The sequence below is a fragment of the Saccopteryx leptura genome, chromosome 6 (genome assembly GCF_036850995.1).
Source record: "Saccopteryx leptura isolate mSacLep1 chromosome 6, mSacLep1_pri_phased_curated, whole genome shotgun sequence".
NCBI classification, from domain to species: domain Eukaryota; kingdom Metazoa; phylum Chordata; class Mammalia; order Chiroptera; family Emballonuridae; genus Saccopteryx; species Saccopteryx leptura.
Genome location: NC_089508.1, coordinates 128386870 through 128404734, shown reverse-complemented (window position 1 = coordinate 128404734; position 17865 = coordinate 128386870). Strand labels below are relative to the sequence as shown.

The following is a 17865-nucleotide window of genomic DNA, read 5'->3' as shown; positions in this document are numbered from 1 at the left end:
CAGGCTTTTTTGTCTTGCATCTGAGGCAAGCCTTGTTTCTCTATGCTCATCAGTTTCATTTTGCCGAGAAAGACGCACTTGCTCTGCGACTGAAGCAAGCCTTGTCTTTCTCTGTTCAGTGGTTTCTTTTTGTCGAGAAAGCCGTTTTTGTGCAGCTTTAGCTCCTTTTCTCTCCTCTTCAGTGCTGTATTTTCTAGGAGGCATTCTTAAAAGAAATTACGTTAAGATGTAGTTTTTATGTAAAACAGATGATTGCCAATGCAAACAAATGTTCACCTTCCCCCTGACACGCTCAATTTGCGTTCAGCCTTAAATTGTTTCAAAAGCAGATGATTGCCAATGCAAACAAATGTTCACCTTCCCCCTGACACACTCAATTTGCGTTCAGCCATGGCAATTTCACCCCATTGGCTAGTACAGTTACGCAAGCAACCAATAAGCTATCGGCGACAAACAGACACTTAAGCTGCATATAATAAAGATTACTAACAATAGAAGTTTAGATCCATCTGAATTTATTTTGGTATTAGGAGGGAAGGAGGTATCCAATTTTTTCTTTTTCATTTTTATAATTAAAGATATTTTTAATTTAAAGTATTTTTTAAATGAGAAGAGGGGAGATAGAGAGACAGACTCCTGCATGCACCCTTACCAGGATCCACCCAGCAACCCTCGTCTGGGGCTGATTCTGGAATCAACTGAACTGTCTTCAGCATGCAGGGCCAATGCCTGAACCAATTGAGCCACTGGCTGCGGGAGCAGAAGAGATAGAGAAGGGGAAGAGGGAGGGGCAGAGAATTCTCCTGTGTGCCCTGACTGGGGATTAAACCCAGGACGTCTGTGTGCCAGGCCAACGTTCTATCCACTGAGCAAACCTGCCAGGGCCAAGATTTTATTTACTGATTTTATTTTTATTTGTTCTGACAGAGACAGAGAGAGAGAATCAGAGAGGGGGACATATAGGGACAGACAGACAGGAAGGGAGAGTGATGAGAAACATCAAGTCTTCTTTGCGGCTCCTTAGTTGTTCATTGATTGCTTTCTCATATGTGCCTTGACGGGGGGGGGGAGCTAAAACAGAGTGAGTGACCCCTTGCTCAAGCCAGCGACCTTGGGCTCAAGCCAGCAACCATGGGGTTATGTCTATGATCCCACACTCAAGCCAGTGACCTCAGGGTTTTGAACCTGGGTCCTCCAAGTCCCAGTCCAATGCTCTATCCACTGCACCACCACCTGGTCAGGCTATTTATTGATTTTAGAAGAGGAGAGTGAGAAAAGAGGGGAGGAGCAGGAAGTATTAACTCATAGTATAATAGTTGCTTCTCGTATGTGCCTTGACTGGGCAGGCTCAGGGTTTCGAACTCTTCTCTGTGGTGGCTGTCTCATTATGATGAAACAGATGATCCTGAACCAAAAACAAAATTAAATTGATGATCACCACAACCACTGTTTCACCACTAGATCTAAAGTTCTAAACCAGGGGTGGGCAAACTGCATCCTGTGGGTCATGTCTGGCACACCGCCTGTTTTTGTAAATAAAGTTTTATTGCAACACGGTTATGCTTATACATTTACATATTGTCTAAGTGGCTTCTGTGCTGCTACTACAGAGTTGAGGAATAACAATGGAGCCAGTGTATGATTTACAAAGACTGAAACATTTACCTGCTAGCCCATCCCTGTTTGGCCTCCCTGTCTCCCATGACCTATCAAAGAGTCCCACAAGGGAGACGAAAATGGATAATTCCTTCCCATGCCCTCAGGTACTTGAACAGGGAACTGTCAGACCAGTCACATCTGTTTTGGGCTGAATTACCCACAGACATCAACCCCTGGTTCAGTAGGTACGCTCTTTTTTATTTTTAAAAAGATTTTATTTATTGATTTTATAGAGAGTAGAGAAAAAGAGAATGGGAGGGGAGGAGTGGGAAGCAACAGCTTGTAGTTGCTTCTCATTTGTGCCTTGATCAGACAAGCCTGGAGTTTCAAACCTGCGATGTCAGCATTTCAGGTTGACGCTTTACCTACTGCGCCACCACAGGTCAGGCACTTTTTCAACATTTTTACTTAACAATATATCTTTTCCCCACTGATTTGAAACATTACCGATTAATAAAAGCTTATATGAATGAATGAATGAATTGGTAGCATTGCTGGGAACAAAAATTTCCTGTTCTGTCACCTGCTGCATGGCACTAGACCCCACTGTTATCCCTGGACCCTGCCTGAGGTTCATCACCACAGACCTTTCGCACCCACAGTGTCCTCTGAATTTCCAAAGTGGAGGTGGTGTGGGGGCCACAAAATGATGTTGTTCCTGGGGTGGTACCAGTAAAGTTGGTGGGGAGCGGGGGTAGGAGTGAGGCCCAGGCTGGGTGATTCAATGGATAGAGTGTCATCCCAGTATGCCAAGGTCATCAGTTTAATCCCCAGTTAGGGCATGTAGGAGAAGCAATTAGTGAATGCACAACTAAATGGAACAACAACTGTATTTTTCACTTCATAAGATGCACTTTTCCCCCTCAAAATTGGAGGGGAAAATGCCCGTGCATCTTATGGAGCAAAAAATATGGTATTTAATTAAATATTTTAACACACTATTTGATTCAGAATTTTTTTTTTTAATTTTCCTCCTTAAAACCCTTTGTGTGTCTTATGGTCAGGTGCGTCTTATGGAGTGAAAAATATGGTAAGTGGAACAATGAGTTGATGTTTCTTTTCTCTCTCCCTCTTGTTTGCTCCCTCTTTCTCAAATCAATGGGAAAATTTTTTTTAATTTTTAAAAATTATTATTATTTATTTTTTTGTGATGGAGACAGAGAGAGGGACAGATAGTGACAGATAGACAGGAAGGGAGAGAGATGAGAAGCATCAATCTTTGTTGCGGCACCTTAGTTGTTCATTGATTGCTTCCTCATCTGTGCCTCGACTGGGGGGGGGGCGGTGCTACAGCAGACTGAGTGACCCCTTGCTCAAGCCAGTGACCTTGGACTCAAGCTGGTGAACCTTGCTCAAACCAGATGAGCCCATGATCAAGCTGGCAACTTTGGGGTCTCGAACCTGGGTTCTTCGTGTCCCAGTATGATGCTCTATCCACTGTGCCGCTGCCTGGTCAGGCTGGAAATTTAAAAAAACAAAACAAAACAGGGTGTCCTGGGCGCATATGTGAGGCTGCAGATATGGGGACATCCACTCCTGGGTGCATGCATGTGGGCAAGCGCTGGCCTGGAGTGCTGAAGTGTACACAGTTGCATGAGTTTTCCAGGTGCTATGTTTGGGTAGATCAGCACACCAGCCAGGTATGTGTGTCCTTGCAGCCAGGTGGGTGTTTGCAGGTGTGCCTGCCATATCTTAAGCCCTTAGGGTCAAGGGAGCTGCTCAACTGCGTGCCTGAGAATCCTTGTCCTGAGAGTCAGGGAATCTCAGGCCCAAGGTAGGAGGTGGGGTGGATCTGGGAAGGCTAATCCAGCAGGTTTGTGAGGCATGTTTCTGTTCAGGCTTGCTCACACCTGAGAACCTGGAATCCTGGACCTGGTGACACCACTTCCCTCTGTGGCTGGGGGAACAGAGACCCTGCCCAGAGCTTCGAGGGCTGTGGTGTGGAAAATGAGTGGGCAGAACTCAGCGTCTACCCACATATCAGACAAGCTGGTGCTCAGGGCCAGGTTAGGGGGGCTGGCTGTCGGCCCCACTACACCCTTGTTCTGGGTGGGGTGACTGATGCCCAGAGCCTCTGGTCAGCAGCCCACCTGGTTTGGACCTTCCAAGTTGGGCGTGGACAAGCACACATGGATGAGCAGCTTACCCCTGCCACCTTCCCCATCCCCACCTCAGAGGGCCCCCAGTCTGATGGTGGAGTCATGGGACCCCGAGAGTGAGGGTGACTATGAGTGTAGAAGGGGTGTGTGTGGGGGGAAGGTAGGGGTCCAGGCGAAGTTGCTGCCACACACATGAAACCCTGAGTGCAGGAAGGACTTTCCAGGGACAGCAGCTTTGGCCCCCAGCAGTAAGCTCTGGAGGGATTTCTAGGGTCTTGGCCTTATCCCTGTCCACAGTGTAGGGATTCTGGCTGAGCCCCAAGCTGGATCCTTCCTTCTCTCTCACCATAAAGACTGCTCTAGTCAGGCCACACACTGGGGACATGGAGGAAAGAGAACAGGGCCTTGGACTCCTGCAGGAGAACCCAGACCAGCCCCTGGGGAGGAGGTCAGGGATGCCTCTGAAAAGGAGGTGCAGCAGCCAGACTGAGTGGTAGGGACAGAAGGTACAAGAGGGAGAGGCTCTACCCTTGAGCAGCAAAGGAGGGGTCTCCAGGCTCCCTGGGAAGGCGTGGAGTGTCAGGGGGCCCGCGGCCTGTTCCACTGGGAGTTGGGTTTCCTCTGGCAGTTCCTCACGCAATTGGCCAGAAGGGGTTGAGGGCCCATTGTTCTCTGGCACGCTAACACCCCTCAGCTTCTGGGTGGGAGCAGTGGGAGGAAATAGGCTGAGTTCAGGCCCTGGCAACATCCCAATGGTAAGAGGGTGCAGGGTACTGGGAGTGCTGGCTAATATGTGTGTGCCTGGTGTAGGCATAGCGGCCGTTGCCACACATCATGGGCTTGGTCCTGTCCTGAGATAACCTTCCCAGGTGCGTGTGTGTGTGTGTGTGTGTGTGTGTGGCATTGACCTAACACCTGGCACATTACACACTTAATCTCGTCAAGCTTTCCACAAACCCTGTAGGATAGGGTTACCCCACACAGCGGCAAGACGAGAGAACCTATACCCAGAAAGGCCGTGCACCTGGCCCGAGGTTAGTGGGGGAGCTGGGACTTAGACCTCTCTCTGTGAGTCAGCTCCTGCCTTATCTCCTGTCCCTTTCCCTTTTCCAGGCCATGCTGGGGCTTAGACTCATTAATTACTGTCCCAGGGTGCAGTAGGGGGTACAGAGATGGAGGGGTGGCTTTGGGAAGTGTCTCAAGTGTCACCGCATTATCTACTGGCACACAGGGCCCGCAAGGAGAGCACAGGTGGCCTCAGTGGAGAGCAGAGGTAGTGGGCACTTACCCCAAAGTGCCCCTCCCTTGCACAGCCTCAGGCCCAGCCCTGAGCACCACATCTTTGAATGACAGCGCTGACTCCAGGGGGATCCTGTGGACCTGGTGTTATGGCACAGTGGAGGGGTAGCCTGCGTGCAGGGTCTTGGCAGGCTAATTTTGAAGGGGGGGATCCTTGAGGGCTGAGGAGTTTGGCTCAGGGTGTGACCACCTCAGGAACAAGACAATGACAAGGACATGGTGGTGAGCAGACTCATGAACTGACTTGTTTAACCACATAAGCTTTGGACTGGGAAAATCCAGCTTCTGCTTGACTTCCCCTCTGGATGGTGTACTCACCACCCTCCTTTAAGACAGTGTGTTCCCTCCCAGATTTCATTGTCAGTTGGAAATTCTTCATTGGGGAGCAAGTTAAGATTGACACTTGTCCAGAAAGATCTGGAGGGTCCTCAGTGACTGGGTACATTTGCCTAGGGACCCAGAGGATCCTGAGGGGCAAAGGAACCAGGCAGGACCTCCTGGTTCAGCGTCATGGCCCCCTTCAGTGAAGGGGTGAAGGGTTGAGCTGGTTGGGAGTAAGAACAATGGTGTGTCTTTCTCTGATGTGTCAGGATACTCAGTGTTAGAGGATCAGGGAGGACTGAGGGCAAGGGCAAGGTTGTTTTGCAGTGGGGGGTGTGTGAGGAGGGGTGGGTAGGAATGAAAAAATGATGACTAGAGGCTCTCGTGTGGCTCTGCTGGTTTCCTTGTGCCATTCTCTCCTGGGCCTGGTGTGTAAGGCTCACCTACCAAAGTCACCAGTGTGCTGTGACTATTTGGACCAGTGGTGGGCACAGCTCCAAGGGATTTGATCATTGACTAATGTGTGATCTTTGACCTCTGTGGCCTGGCTGAGAAAGATGGCTTGAGCCAATCAAACGCCTGTCTCAACAACCTAAACTACATTCTATAATGTGTGATAGTGGACACTGGAGTTTAAAGGATCTACACTAGACATGCTGGGACACATGTCTAGAGAAGTCATTTTATGTTTCCTGTGAGGCAGAGGTGGGATTCCCAGCCCAGGGCTTTTTCCATCATCTCAGTTCACCAAATTTATTCTACCCCTCTGCACCATTCCTCAAAGTTTGCCAGACCTTCCTGGGATTTTGCCCATAGCCTTAGGTGAGGCTGTCCGAGGTCGGGTCATTGTTTGTGTCCTGATCCTTTGGTTTATGATACTGGAGAAGACCTCAGAGGTGGCTGAAGATGAGGGAGGGTGTCTGAGGCCCAGGACAAGGGTGGGGTGGGGTGGTAGGGATTTGGCCAATGTCACCCACACCTAGTACTTGAGCTCAGGGCTCCTAATCCTCTAGCCAAGTGTTCTTCCCAAGTCTCCACATGGCTCATTGATTGTGCTGCACTTTCAAGCTGCCCTGTTTTCACCAGGCTGTCCCGGCAGGGGGAGTCAGGCAGGGTCTGAGGAGGGGCTCTGCACAAGTGGTGGGGACACAGCCCTAAACCTCCCCCAATGATGCCCAGACCAAGCTTTCTAAGCCTTGAGTCCCTTATCTGTAAAGGGGTGTAATGGTGCCCATCTCCTAGGGCTGCTATGAGAACAGCCTGGGGTGGTGTATGTCCAGGACCTGCTGAGGAACAGACAGGACAGAACTGTCCTCACTTACCTTCAGCCAGCCCTGGGGCAGGATTGGTGAGGAGGAAGAGGGAGCAAAGTCTCCATGTCCAATTCCTCCTACATTGGTTCTGGCCAGAGAGGAGCCCAAGACTAGCTGAGTGAGTTAAATATTGGCCAGGTGTGCGTGAGAAGCTCAGGTCAACTCCAACCATGGGGAGCCAGCTGGGGCAGTGACTCCTGGGTGACCACTGGGCCTGAAACTCCCCAGGCTGAGCTTTGTATGGACAGTCTGGCAATGTTTGTTTGTTGCTTGTCGGGCCTCTATATGTGCCACTAGGGTGCATCAATGAAGTTTTCCACCAGTTTGGGCTCTAAAGGATAGGACCATGTCCTCTCAGACAAGAGCTCCCAGAGCAAGGCCATGTCTCCTTCCTCAGACAAGGCTATGCTTCCTGAGATGCCTGAGAAGTCCCTTATCACATTGAGACTCTCAGCAGGCTCATTCCCCGCCCCTCAGATGGGAGCCCCAGGGAGGGCTGTGTCTGCTCCTCAGTTTGTGATGTCCAACACTGGGTCACGCCCTGCTCGGCCACAGGTTCCCAACACAAGACTCTGTCTTTTCCCCTCAGATCGAGGTGCCCTAGGGCAGAGTTGTTCCTCCTCTGACTGACGGGTAAGCTGAGTCTTCTCTCAGATGGAGGTTCCCTGAAGAGTCAGCATTGGGTTTTTTTTTTTGTTGTTTTTTTTTTACAGAGACAGAGAGTGAGTCAGAGAGAGGGATAGATAGGGACAAACAGGAACGGTTGCAACATCTTAGTTGTTCATTGATTGCTTTCTCATACGTGCCTTGACCGCGGGCCTTCAGCAGACTGAGTAACCCCTTGCTGGAGCCAGCGACCTTGGGTTCAAGCTGCTGGGCTTTTTGCTCAAACCAGATGGCGACCTCAGGGTCTCGAATCTGGGTCCTTTGCATCCCAGTCCAATGCTCTATCCACTGCGCCACTGCCTGGTCAGGCTCAGCATTGGGTTTGAGGACAGGCATGGACATAGACAGATAGGGCTCAGGTGAGGTGCTTCCTCCCTCCCAGATTTCAGCACAGAGTACAGTGAACTTGAACTCAAGGTCCTTGGTTTGATCAAGGAGTCACTGACTCAGCTGGAACACAACCCTCCTTATTCAAGACATGTATGAGAAGCAATCAATGAACAACTAAAGTGAGCAACTACACTATGAGTTGATGCTTCTCATCTCTCTTTCTCTCTCAAATAAAATAAAATAAACTGAAGGAAGACTTCAAGCAAGAGTGCAGATGTATACAATATATAGTACACAGCACCTACTGCTGCTCAAAGGTGGCACTGCAGCTTACTCCTATTAGCCTTTGTGGTTTTCTACTCAGAGAAGTGGTAGTAAGTGATGTCCAGGACTTGGAAAGGGGAGCTGTCGGGGTAAAATATTTGCTAACTCACTCCTAGACTTCAACACCTAGGGGTTGGTTACCCTTTGGACTAAATACTTATGAAAATTTCAATGTGAATTATTAGTGGCTATTTTCCCCTACAAAACACATCTCTTATGCAGTAATTAAAGTCAATAGGAAAACAGGACTAACTTTGCAGAGATCCACTGTACTGCCCGTGTGGCTGGTGAGTCTATTCCAGAAGGCAGGGAGTCATGAGAGATGAGTACACACTACCATTACTACCATTCTTTTTTCTGTCATTCTCTCTTACCTCCTTCTAAGACCCTCCTGGAGTATTCCTCCATCATTTTCCTTCCTTCATCCCCTAAGGGAGAGAGACAAGAGGCATTGAGAAGCATTAATTCTTCATTGCAGCACCTTAGTTGTTCATTGATTACTTTTTCATATCTGCCTTGACCGGGAGGCTACAGCTGAGTAAGTGACCGGGAGGCTACAGCTGGCTCAAGCCAGAGACCTTGGGCTCAAGATGGTGAACTTTGCTCAAACCAGATGAGCCTGCGCTTAAGCTGGTGACCTTGGGGTCTCGAATCTGGTTCCTCTGCATCCCAGTCCGACACTCTATCCACTGCACCACCACCTGGCCAGGCCTGGGAACTCTAAAGTCACACTATAATCAGTTGGTCCCTCCAAGGATAAACGGGTGTCCTTGGAAAGAACCTTGGGCTGGAGAGGCATGAAGGAGGCTGTTGGTCAGTTCAGGTGAGTGTGGGGAGAGAAGAAGCCCAAATCTTAGCACTCCCGAGCTGTTTTTCTGTCTCTGTTTTTCAGTGGTGAGGAGCCTTGATCATGCACAGAGATAAAACATAATGGATGGCTTTCTCATTCTGTAAAGAACAGAGCAAACTTATTATACAGTTAGAACTGAGAGCTCATATGAGAGCAACTCATCTAAATCTCTGCCTCCACTTTTGCAGGAGGTGAAATTCAGAAGCATCAGAATGGAAAAGTGGAACCCTGACACTGTGGACATGGGCACCGTGTGTGTTCTACCCCCAGGACTGTGTGGCGAGAGGGGAAGACTTGGCCTTCCTTCCTTCCTTCCTTCCTTCCTTCCTTCCTTCCTTCCTTCCTTCCTTCCTTCCTTCCTTCCTTCCTTCTTCCTTCCTCCCTCCCTCCCTCCCTTTTAAAATGTTTTGGCAATATTTTATTGTTACCAGCCTTTTTGTTTTTGTGATTGATAGTTTGTTTTATTTTTGTATTTTTCTGAAGTAGAAGCAGGGAGGCAGAGAGAGACTCCTGCGTGCACCTGACCAGGATCCACCTGGCAAGTCCACTAGGGGGCGATACTCTGCCCATCTGGGGCATTTTTCTGTTGCAACCAGAGCTATTTAGCACCTGAGGTGGAGGCCATGGAGCCATTCTCAGTGCCCAGGCCAACTTTGCTCCAATGGAGCCTTGGCTGTGGGAGGGGAAGAGAGAGATAGAGAGAAAGGAGAAGGGGAAGGGTAGAGAAACAGATGGGTGCTTCTCCTGTGTGCCCTGGCCAGGAATCGAACCCAGAACATCCACACGCCAGGCCGACACTCTACTACTGAGCCAACCAGCCAGGGCCGATACTTTATTTTTAAGGTCCCACCCCCCACCCTGTCCCCTTTGGCAGTCATTGTTTAGTTCCATATATCTGAGGGTCTGTTTCTTTCTTTCTTTGTTTTGTTTAGATTACATATATAAGTAAAATCATTCAGTATTTGTCTTTCTCTGTCTGACTTATTTCACTTATTATAATACCTTCTTGGTTATCCTTGTTATCCATTTTGTCACAGGTGGCAAGATTACATTCATCTTTAATGCTGAATAATATTCCATTTTATTGCTGAATCTTCTATTGATCGATACCAAGGTTGTTTGCATATCTTGGTTGTTATTAGTAATGCTGCAATGAACACAGAGGTGCATATATATATATATATATATTTTTTTTTTTTTTAAATTTTTGACAGAGAGAGAGTCAGAGAGAGGGACAAATAGGGACAGACAGACAGGAAGGGAGAGAGATGAGAAGCATCAATTCTTCTTTGCAGCACCTTAGTTATTCACTGATTGCTTTCTCATATGTGCCTTGACTGAGGGGCTACAGCACAGCGAGTGACCCCTTGCTCAAGCCAGTGACCTTTGGGCTTGAGCTAGCAACCATGGGGTCACGTCTGTGATCCCACACTCAAGCCAGCAACTCTGCGCTCAAGCTAGATGAACTTGTACTCAAGCCAGTGACTTTGGGGTTTCAAACCTGCGTCCTCTGCGTCCCAGTCTGATGCTCTATTTACTGCACCACCAGCTGGTCAGGCCATTTTTTTGAATTAGTGTGTTTTTTTTCTTTTGATAAATATCCAGACATGGCATTGGGTCATGTGGTTGCTGTATTTTTAATTTTTTGAGGAAACTTCTTATTGTTTCCCACAGTGGCTGTACCAATTTGTAATTCCACCAAGATTGCACGAGGGTTCCCTTTTCTCCACATCCTCACCAGCACTTGTTGTTTGTTTGTTTGTTTATTTATTTAATTAATTTTTTTACAGGGAGAGAGATAGATAGGGACAGACAGACAAGAACGAAGAGAGATGAGAAGCATCAATCATCAGCTTTTCGTTGTGGCACTTTAGTTGTTCATTGATTGCTTTCTCATATGTGCCTTGACTGTGGGACTACAGCAGAGCGAGTAACCCCTTGCTCAAGCCAGCGACCTTGGGTCCAAGCTGGTGAGCTTTGCTCAAACCAGATGAGCCCGCACTCAAGCTGGTGACCTAGGGGGTCTCGAGCCTGGGTCCTCCACATCCCAGTCCAACGCTCCATCCACTGCGCCACCGCCTGGTCAGGCAAGTGGATAGGAATTTAAGTTCAAGAATATTTTCTAAGAACTACATATTTTTAGATTTTATTTCTTCATTTTTAGAGAAAGAGGAGAGAGAGAAGTGGGGAAGAGCAGGAAGCATCAACTTCTATATGTGCCCTGACCGGGCAAGCCCAGGGTTTTGAACTGGTGACCTCAGCATTTCGGGATGTTTTATCCGATGCACCACAACAGGTCAGGCTACATAGACCACTTTGTAGCTATTTTTTTTCTAATTTTTATGAACAAACATAGAAAGTCAAGCAAAATAAAAAGACAGAAGAATATCTCTCAAATAAAGAAAAAAGAAAACTCTCCAGAAAAAACAAACAAACAACCTTTGGGAAATGGAGATAAGTAATTGCCTGATAAAGAATTCAGAGAAATGGTCATGTGAATGCTCACCAAACTTGAGAATGGAATTGAAGATCTTAGGGAAAACTTCAACAGAATTAGAAAGTATAATAAAGAACCAAGCCTAAGGCATGGCTGGTTGGCTCAGTGGCAGAGCATCAGCCCAGCTGTGAATGTCCCAGGTTTGATTCCCGGTCAAGGCACATATGACAAGCAATCAATGAACAACTAAAGGGAAGCAACTCTGAGTTGATGGTTCTTGCTTCTCTCTCTCCCCCACTGCCTCCTCTCTCTATAAAATCAATAAATAAACTCTTTTAAAAAGTGATCTTGGCCCTGGCCAGTTGGCTCAGCGGTAGAGCGTCGGCCTGGTGTGCGGGGGGCCCGGGTTTGATTCCCAGCCAGGGCACATAGGAGAAGCGCCCATTTGCTTCTCCACCCCCCCACCTCCTTCCTCTCAGTCTCTCTCTTCCCCTCCCGCAGCCAAGGCTCCATTGGAGCAAAGATGGCCCGGGCGCTGGGGATGGCTCCTTGGCCTCTGCCCCAGGCGCTAGAGTGGCTCTGGTCGCGGCAGAGCGAAGCCCCGGAGGGGCAGAGCATCGCCCCCTGGTGGGCAGAGCGTTGCCCCTGGTGGGCGTGCCGGGTGGATCCCGGTCAGGTGCATGCGGGAGTCTTTCTGACTGTCTCTCCCCGTTTCCTGCTTCAGAAAAATACAAAAAAAAAAAAAAAGGTGATCTTATGTAGAAGAAGTCTCACTGTTAACTATCTGTGCCAGATGGTTTCGGAAAGCTGGTTGCCCGTGGCATCCAGGGCACTGGCCCATGAACCAGAGAGACTGTAGGTGGAGAGGCCAGGTGCGTGTAGTAACACCCTGTTGATCTTGTTAGCTTCCTTTGTTCAAGGCCAAAATGGGCTTGGGAACATGCTCCAGTGAGCTTGTAGGTAGGTGAAAGGCACCCGGATAGATCTCATGCCCACGCTATGGAGGTGAAAGAGGACATAAACAGTGGTGTGCACAGGCACCTCAGACCTTAGAGAACACCTGCAGTCCCCGGAGGATTCCTGTGGCTCCTAGCCTTCTCTCCACAGCTTCACTCTTCTTGGATGTACACAAGAAAGTGGCCTTGGAAAGAAGTTGACTTTATTTTTTTTGGTTACAGAAAAATAAGTGGAAAATAGGGCATTGTACATAGATACATAGCTCCAATGTATCTGCTTTCCCTGCTCCCAGTGTCCCTTATTATGAATCTCTTGCATCAATCCTAACATGTTTTACAATTGATGAAACAGTATTGATATATTTTTATTAACTAAAGCCCTTGGTGTACAGTCAGGTTTCCTCTGTGCTGCACATTCTGTGGGTTTTGGCCAATGCCTAAGCCAATGTCTCCAACACTGTAATAGCATATGCAGTACTTTCACTGCCCTAAAAGTCCTCTGTTTTTCACCCATTCATCCCTCCTTCCTCCCACCCCATCCTTCTCACTCCTGAACACCTGGTAACCACTGGTATTTTAAAAGTCCCCATAGTTTTTTTTTCCCAAGGATGCCACAGAGTTGGAATCATAAAGTAGGTAAAGCTTTTTAGATTGGTTTCTTTCACTTAGCGATCAGCATTTATTTGTTTATTGTTATTGATTGATTTTAGAGAGGAGGGGAGGGGAGAGAGAGAGAGAAAGAGAAAGAGAGAGAAAGAAAGAAACACCTATTTAGTTGTTCCACTTATTTATGCATTCATTGGTTGATTCTCATATATGCCCTGACTGAGGATTGAACCTGTGACCTTTATGAATTGGGACAACGCTCTAACCAACTGAGCTTCGATGGAAAGAAGGAAGGAAGGAAGGAAGGAAGGAAGGAAGGAAGGAAGGAAGGAAGGAAGGAAGAGAGGGAGGAAGGAAGGAAGGAAGGAAGATCCATGTGGGTCTTTTTGTGACTCTGATAGCTCATTTCTTTTTATTGTAGACAATATTTCATTGTGTCACCTGCCATTTTAGAAATTGTGGTAAAAATATACATAACAAATCAATAGGTTTGTTGAACTGTGCCACTGCACCATAGTAAGAGTTGTACCCATAGGCCAAGCCCAGCTGGTAGTGGGTCTCTGCAAGGAGACAGTCACGGGCTTCCAGGTACTACTCTTGCAGGTTTAGGCAAGCTTGGAACTCCTCCACAGCTTGGACATAATTCTCAGATTCAACACTAACTTCTCCAAGTTTAAGATGTGCCTGTGCAAAGAGGAGAACAGAAGCTCCATATCCACGCATGCTGCAAATGGCTTTTTCCAGTCTACCTGAATCATTACCAGCTAGAAGCAGCGGTCATTGGGACTTGGACATGAGCTGCAAAGTATAGAATGGTGACAACAATTCCAGTGCCATGCGGACTTTTCCTGTGGGGAAATTTCCTGGACTCCTGCTCCCTGTGACAGCTCCTAACAGACTGAAGTGTGGTTGGGTTGCATTTTTCAGGGATTTGGCATGGTGATGGGGCCAACTTGGACTTGGTGAACATGTTAAGGACACTACTCTTTTAGGGATTCTTGCTGTATTGGCCAAGAGTTTGCTTAAAGGCTTTTAATCACTGTAAAAAAAAATAGAGGACTGGATGAAGAAGATGGGGCACATATACACCATGGTATACTATTCAGCTAGGAGAAATGATGACATCGGATCACTTACAGCGGAATGGTGGAGTCTTGGTAGCATTGTGCGGGGTGAAATAAGCGAATCAGAAAAAAACAGGAACTGCAGGATTCCATACATTGGTGAGACATAAAAGCGAGACTAAGAGGCATGGACAGGAGTGTGGTGGTTACAGGGGGTGGGGGGAGGGAAGGAGGGAGAGGGGGAGGGGGAGGGGTACAGAGAGAACTGGATGGAGGGTGGCGGAGGACAGTCTCTCTTCGGGTGATGGGTATGCAACAGAACTAAATGACAAGATAACCTGGAAATGTTTTCTTTGAATGTATGTACCCTGATTTATTGATGTCACCCCATTAAAATAAAAATTTATTTATTAAAAAAAAAAAAGATGTGCCTGTGCAGCATAAAGTTGAGCTTCTTTTGTTTCTTGCCTTTTATTTATTTATTTATTTATTTATTTATTTATTTATTTATTTATTTATTTTTTCTGAAGCTGGAAACGGGGAGAGACAGTCAGACAGACTCCCGCATGCACCCAACTGGGATCCACCCGGCATGCCCACCAGGGGGCGATGCTCTGCCCCTCTGGGGCGTCACTCTGTCGGGACCACAGCCACTCTAGCGCCCGGGGCAGAGGTCAAGGAGCCATCCCCACGCCCGGGCCATCCTTGCTCCAATGGAGCCTCGGCTGCGGGAGGGGAAGAGAGAGACAGAGAGGAAGGAGAGGGGGAGGGGTGGAGAAGCAGATGGGCGCTTCTCCTGTGTACCCTGGCCGGGAATCGAACCCGGGACTTCTGCACGCCAGGCCAACGCTCTACCACTGAGCCAACCGGCCAGGGCCTGTTTCTTGCCTTTTAAAAATGATCTTTTATAAATCCAGCATATCCCAGGAAAGGTCTAGGTTTCCAATCTCCTCCTCTTCATTTTCTTGAAGAGACTTGTTTTCAAGAAATGAATCATTTGGTGTTTCTTCAGTCTTGTCATTTTCTTTATCCTCTTCTTTTGAACCCTCAGTTTCTTCACCCTCTTTCATCTGTTCTCTCTCTTGTGTTTCTTCATTAGCAGCTATCTTAACTTTGTTATCAGGGGATTTCTCAGTAGCCCCCTGGGCTACCTTGGTCTCAAACCCATCTCCAGTTGCCCCAGACTCTTCTACAAACAGCTTAGTTTCCTGCTGGTTAGGAACCACCTCGGCCCTGACCTTCTCTTCTACTCCGGAGCCATTTTTTCTTTCTGTCAATCCTTCTGCATCTGTCTCTGGTTCAATAGGAGTCTGGTCTCCTGAAACTGACAGTCCATTCACTGCACCATCCTTAGAGAGAACTGTGGCATACCCAGGCTTCTCAGAGACTTGCGATCCATCTTCTGCAGCCTCTGTTGTCACCTCTGGTGACTCTTCAGCAGGAGGCACTTCTTGCCTTACCAGCTGCTCAAGAACAGCTTCTCCTGGACCATTCTCAGAGGCAGCTATCTCCTCCTTTAGCTCATCCCCACCCACATCCACTGGCTTGCCTGTTGAATCTGTAGGCTCTGCTTCTACCTCCACTGCAGTTCCCTGCTTTTCTAGAGTCACAATGGGCTTCTGAAGCTTCTTTTGGCTTCTTCCCTATGCTCATAATTACTTTTCCCTGCTTTGCCTGACCTCCTTTTTCTCTGTACTCTTCTTGGATGTCAGTTGCAGAAACTAATTTTCCTTCCTCAGCATCTGATACTTCAATTTCTGGATTCCCAGAAGTGACCTCCCCTTCAGTCAGTCCTTCTGGTGCTGCTGCTCCTATCTTCTCTTCCACCCATCTCCATTTCAAGTCTCCTTTTCTTTATCAATTTCAGGCTTTATCAGAGACTTGTCTTCTGTTATTTTTACTTCTTCTTTTTCTCCTGTGGTGTCATAAACTTGTTCTCTCAACTCTTTCCTTGCCTCCTCATCTATGTTATTTTTTTTTTATTTTTTACTTTTTTGTATTTTTCTGAAGTTGGAAACGGGGAGGCAGTCAGACAGATTCCCGCATGTGCCCGACCGGGATCCACCTGGCACGCCCACCAGGGGGTGATGCTCTGCCCATCTGGGGCGTCGCTCTGCCGCAATCAGAGCTGTTCTAGCGCCTGAGGCAGAGGCCACAGAGCCATTCTCAGCGCCCGGGCCAACTTTGCTCCAATGGAGCCTTGGCTGTGGGAGGGGAAGAGAGAGACAGAGAGGAAGGAGAGGGGGAGGGGTGGAGAAGCAGATGGGCGCTTCTCCCGTGTGTCCTGGCTGGGAATCGAACCCGGGACTCCTGCACGCCAGGCCAACGCTCTACCACTGAGCCAACCAGCCAGGGCCTATGTTATTATTTTTTACCAGAGATTCTTCTGGGTTTTTTTTCTTCTCCTTCTTCCTCTTCCACATGCACACCTTCCAGGGCATTTCCCAACACACCATTCTCTATTCTTGCTAACTCTAGGAGTGATTTCCCATAGAAAAAGAAAGCTTCTCCACACTCATTAGCCATCTCTCCATACTTCTTACCTAAAAGACTAGCTGCTTCCTGGAATGCATTGACAGCTGCTGGAATATCCCCATCACCAGATGTTTCTGTCCTAAAACCATTAGCTTTTTAGCTTCACTATCTACATCCAGACTTTCCGCTTTCTCTGCAGAGGTAGAAGGAGCCAGAGTGTCATCTTCAGTTTTGTCGGCAGAAACCAGCGATGGTGCAGTGGCTGTGGACTCTGCATCCATCGTTCCCGTGAGATGGTGGGCCAACAAACAGAATACAACTGGTGAGAAAAGAAGAAATGAGGAAATCCAAAGTCTTACAAAAGGACAGAAAATGACAGATTATACACCACATTTTCTTTCCATCCATTCATTCATCGACAGACATTTGGGTTGTTTCTATATCTTAGCTATTATAAATAATGCAATGAACGTGGGGGTGTATATATCTTTTCAAGTTAGCGTTTTCATTTTCTTTGTAAAAATGTCCAGAAGTGGAATTTCTGGACCATAAGGCAGTCCTATTTTTAATTTTGGGGGAGCCTCCATACTGTTTTCTACAGTGGCTTCACCAATTTACATTCTCACCAACAGTGCATGAGGGTTTCCTTTCCTCTACATCCTCGCCTACACTTGTTATTACTTGCCATTTTGATGATAGCCATCCTAACAGGTCTGAGATGGTATCTCGTGGTTTTGCTTTATATTTTGTTGATAGTAATGTTAAGCATATTTTCCTGTAGCTGTTGGCCATCCATATGTCTTCTTTGGAAACTGTCTATTCAGCTCTTCTGCCCATTTTAAAAATTGATTTTTTTTTTTTTTGCTATTGAGTTGTATAAATTCTTTATATATTTTGGCTGTTAATCCATTATCAAGTATATGATTTGTGAATGATTTCTCCCATTTAGTAAGTTGCTTTTCATTTTGTTGCTAGTTTTCTGTTTCCTGCAGAAGCATTTTAGTTTGAGGTAGTCTCTCTTGTTTATTTTTGCTTTTGTTACCTTTGCTTGTGGTATCATATCTAAAAAAAATCATTTCAAAGATTAATGTCAAGGAGCTTACTGCCTATGTTTTCTTGTGGGTTTTTTTATGGTTTCAGGTCTTATATTCAAGTTTTTAAATTTTTTTTCAGTTAAGTTTTGTGTATGGTGTAAAAGGATGGTCCATTTTCATTCTTTTGAACTACAGCAATCCAGTTTTTCCGTCACCATTTATTAAAGAGATGCCTTTTCCTCATTGTATATTCTTGGCACCTTTGTCATCAATTAATTGACCATTTATGTGTAAGTTTACTTCTGTTTTATTGATGATCTATATGTCTGTTTTTATGCTGATGCCATACTGTTTTGATTACTATAGATTTGTAATATAGTTTGAAATCAGGAAACCATGATGTCTCCAACTTTGTTCTTTTTTCTCAAGATT

General features: G+C 47.0%; 1 pseudogene; it reads right to left on the bottom strand.

The window, feature by feature from the left end:
* Positions 1-12284: 12284 nt before the first annotated feature.
* Positions 12285-16680, bottom strand: LOC136377171 (nuclear autoantigenic sperm protein-like; annotated as a pseudogene).
* Positions 16681-17865: the final 1185 nt, after the last annotated feature.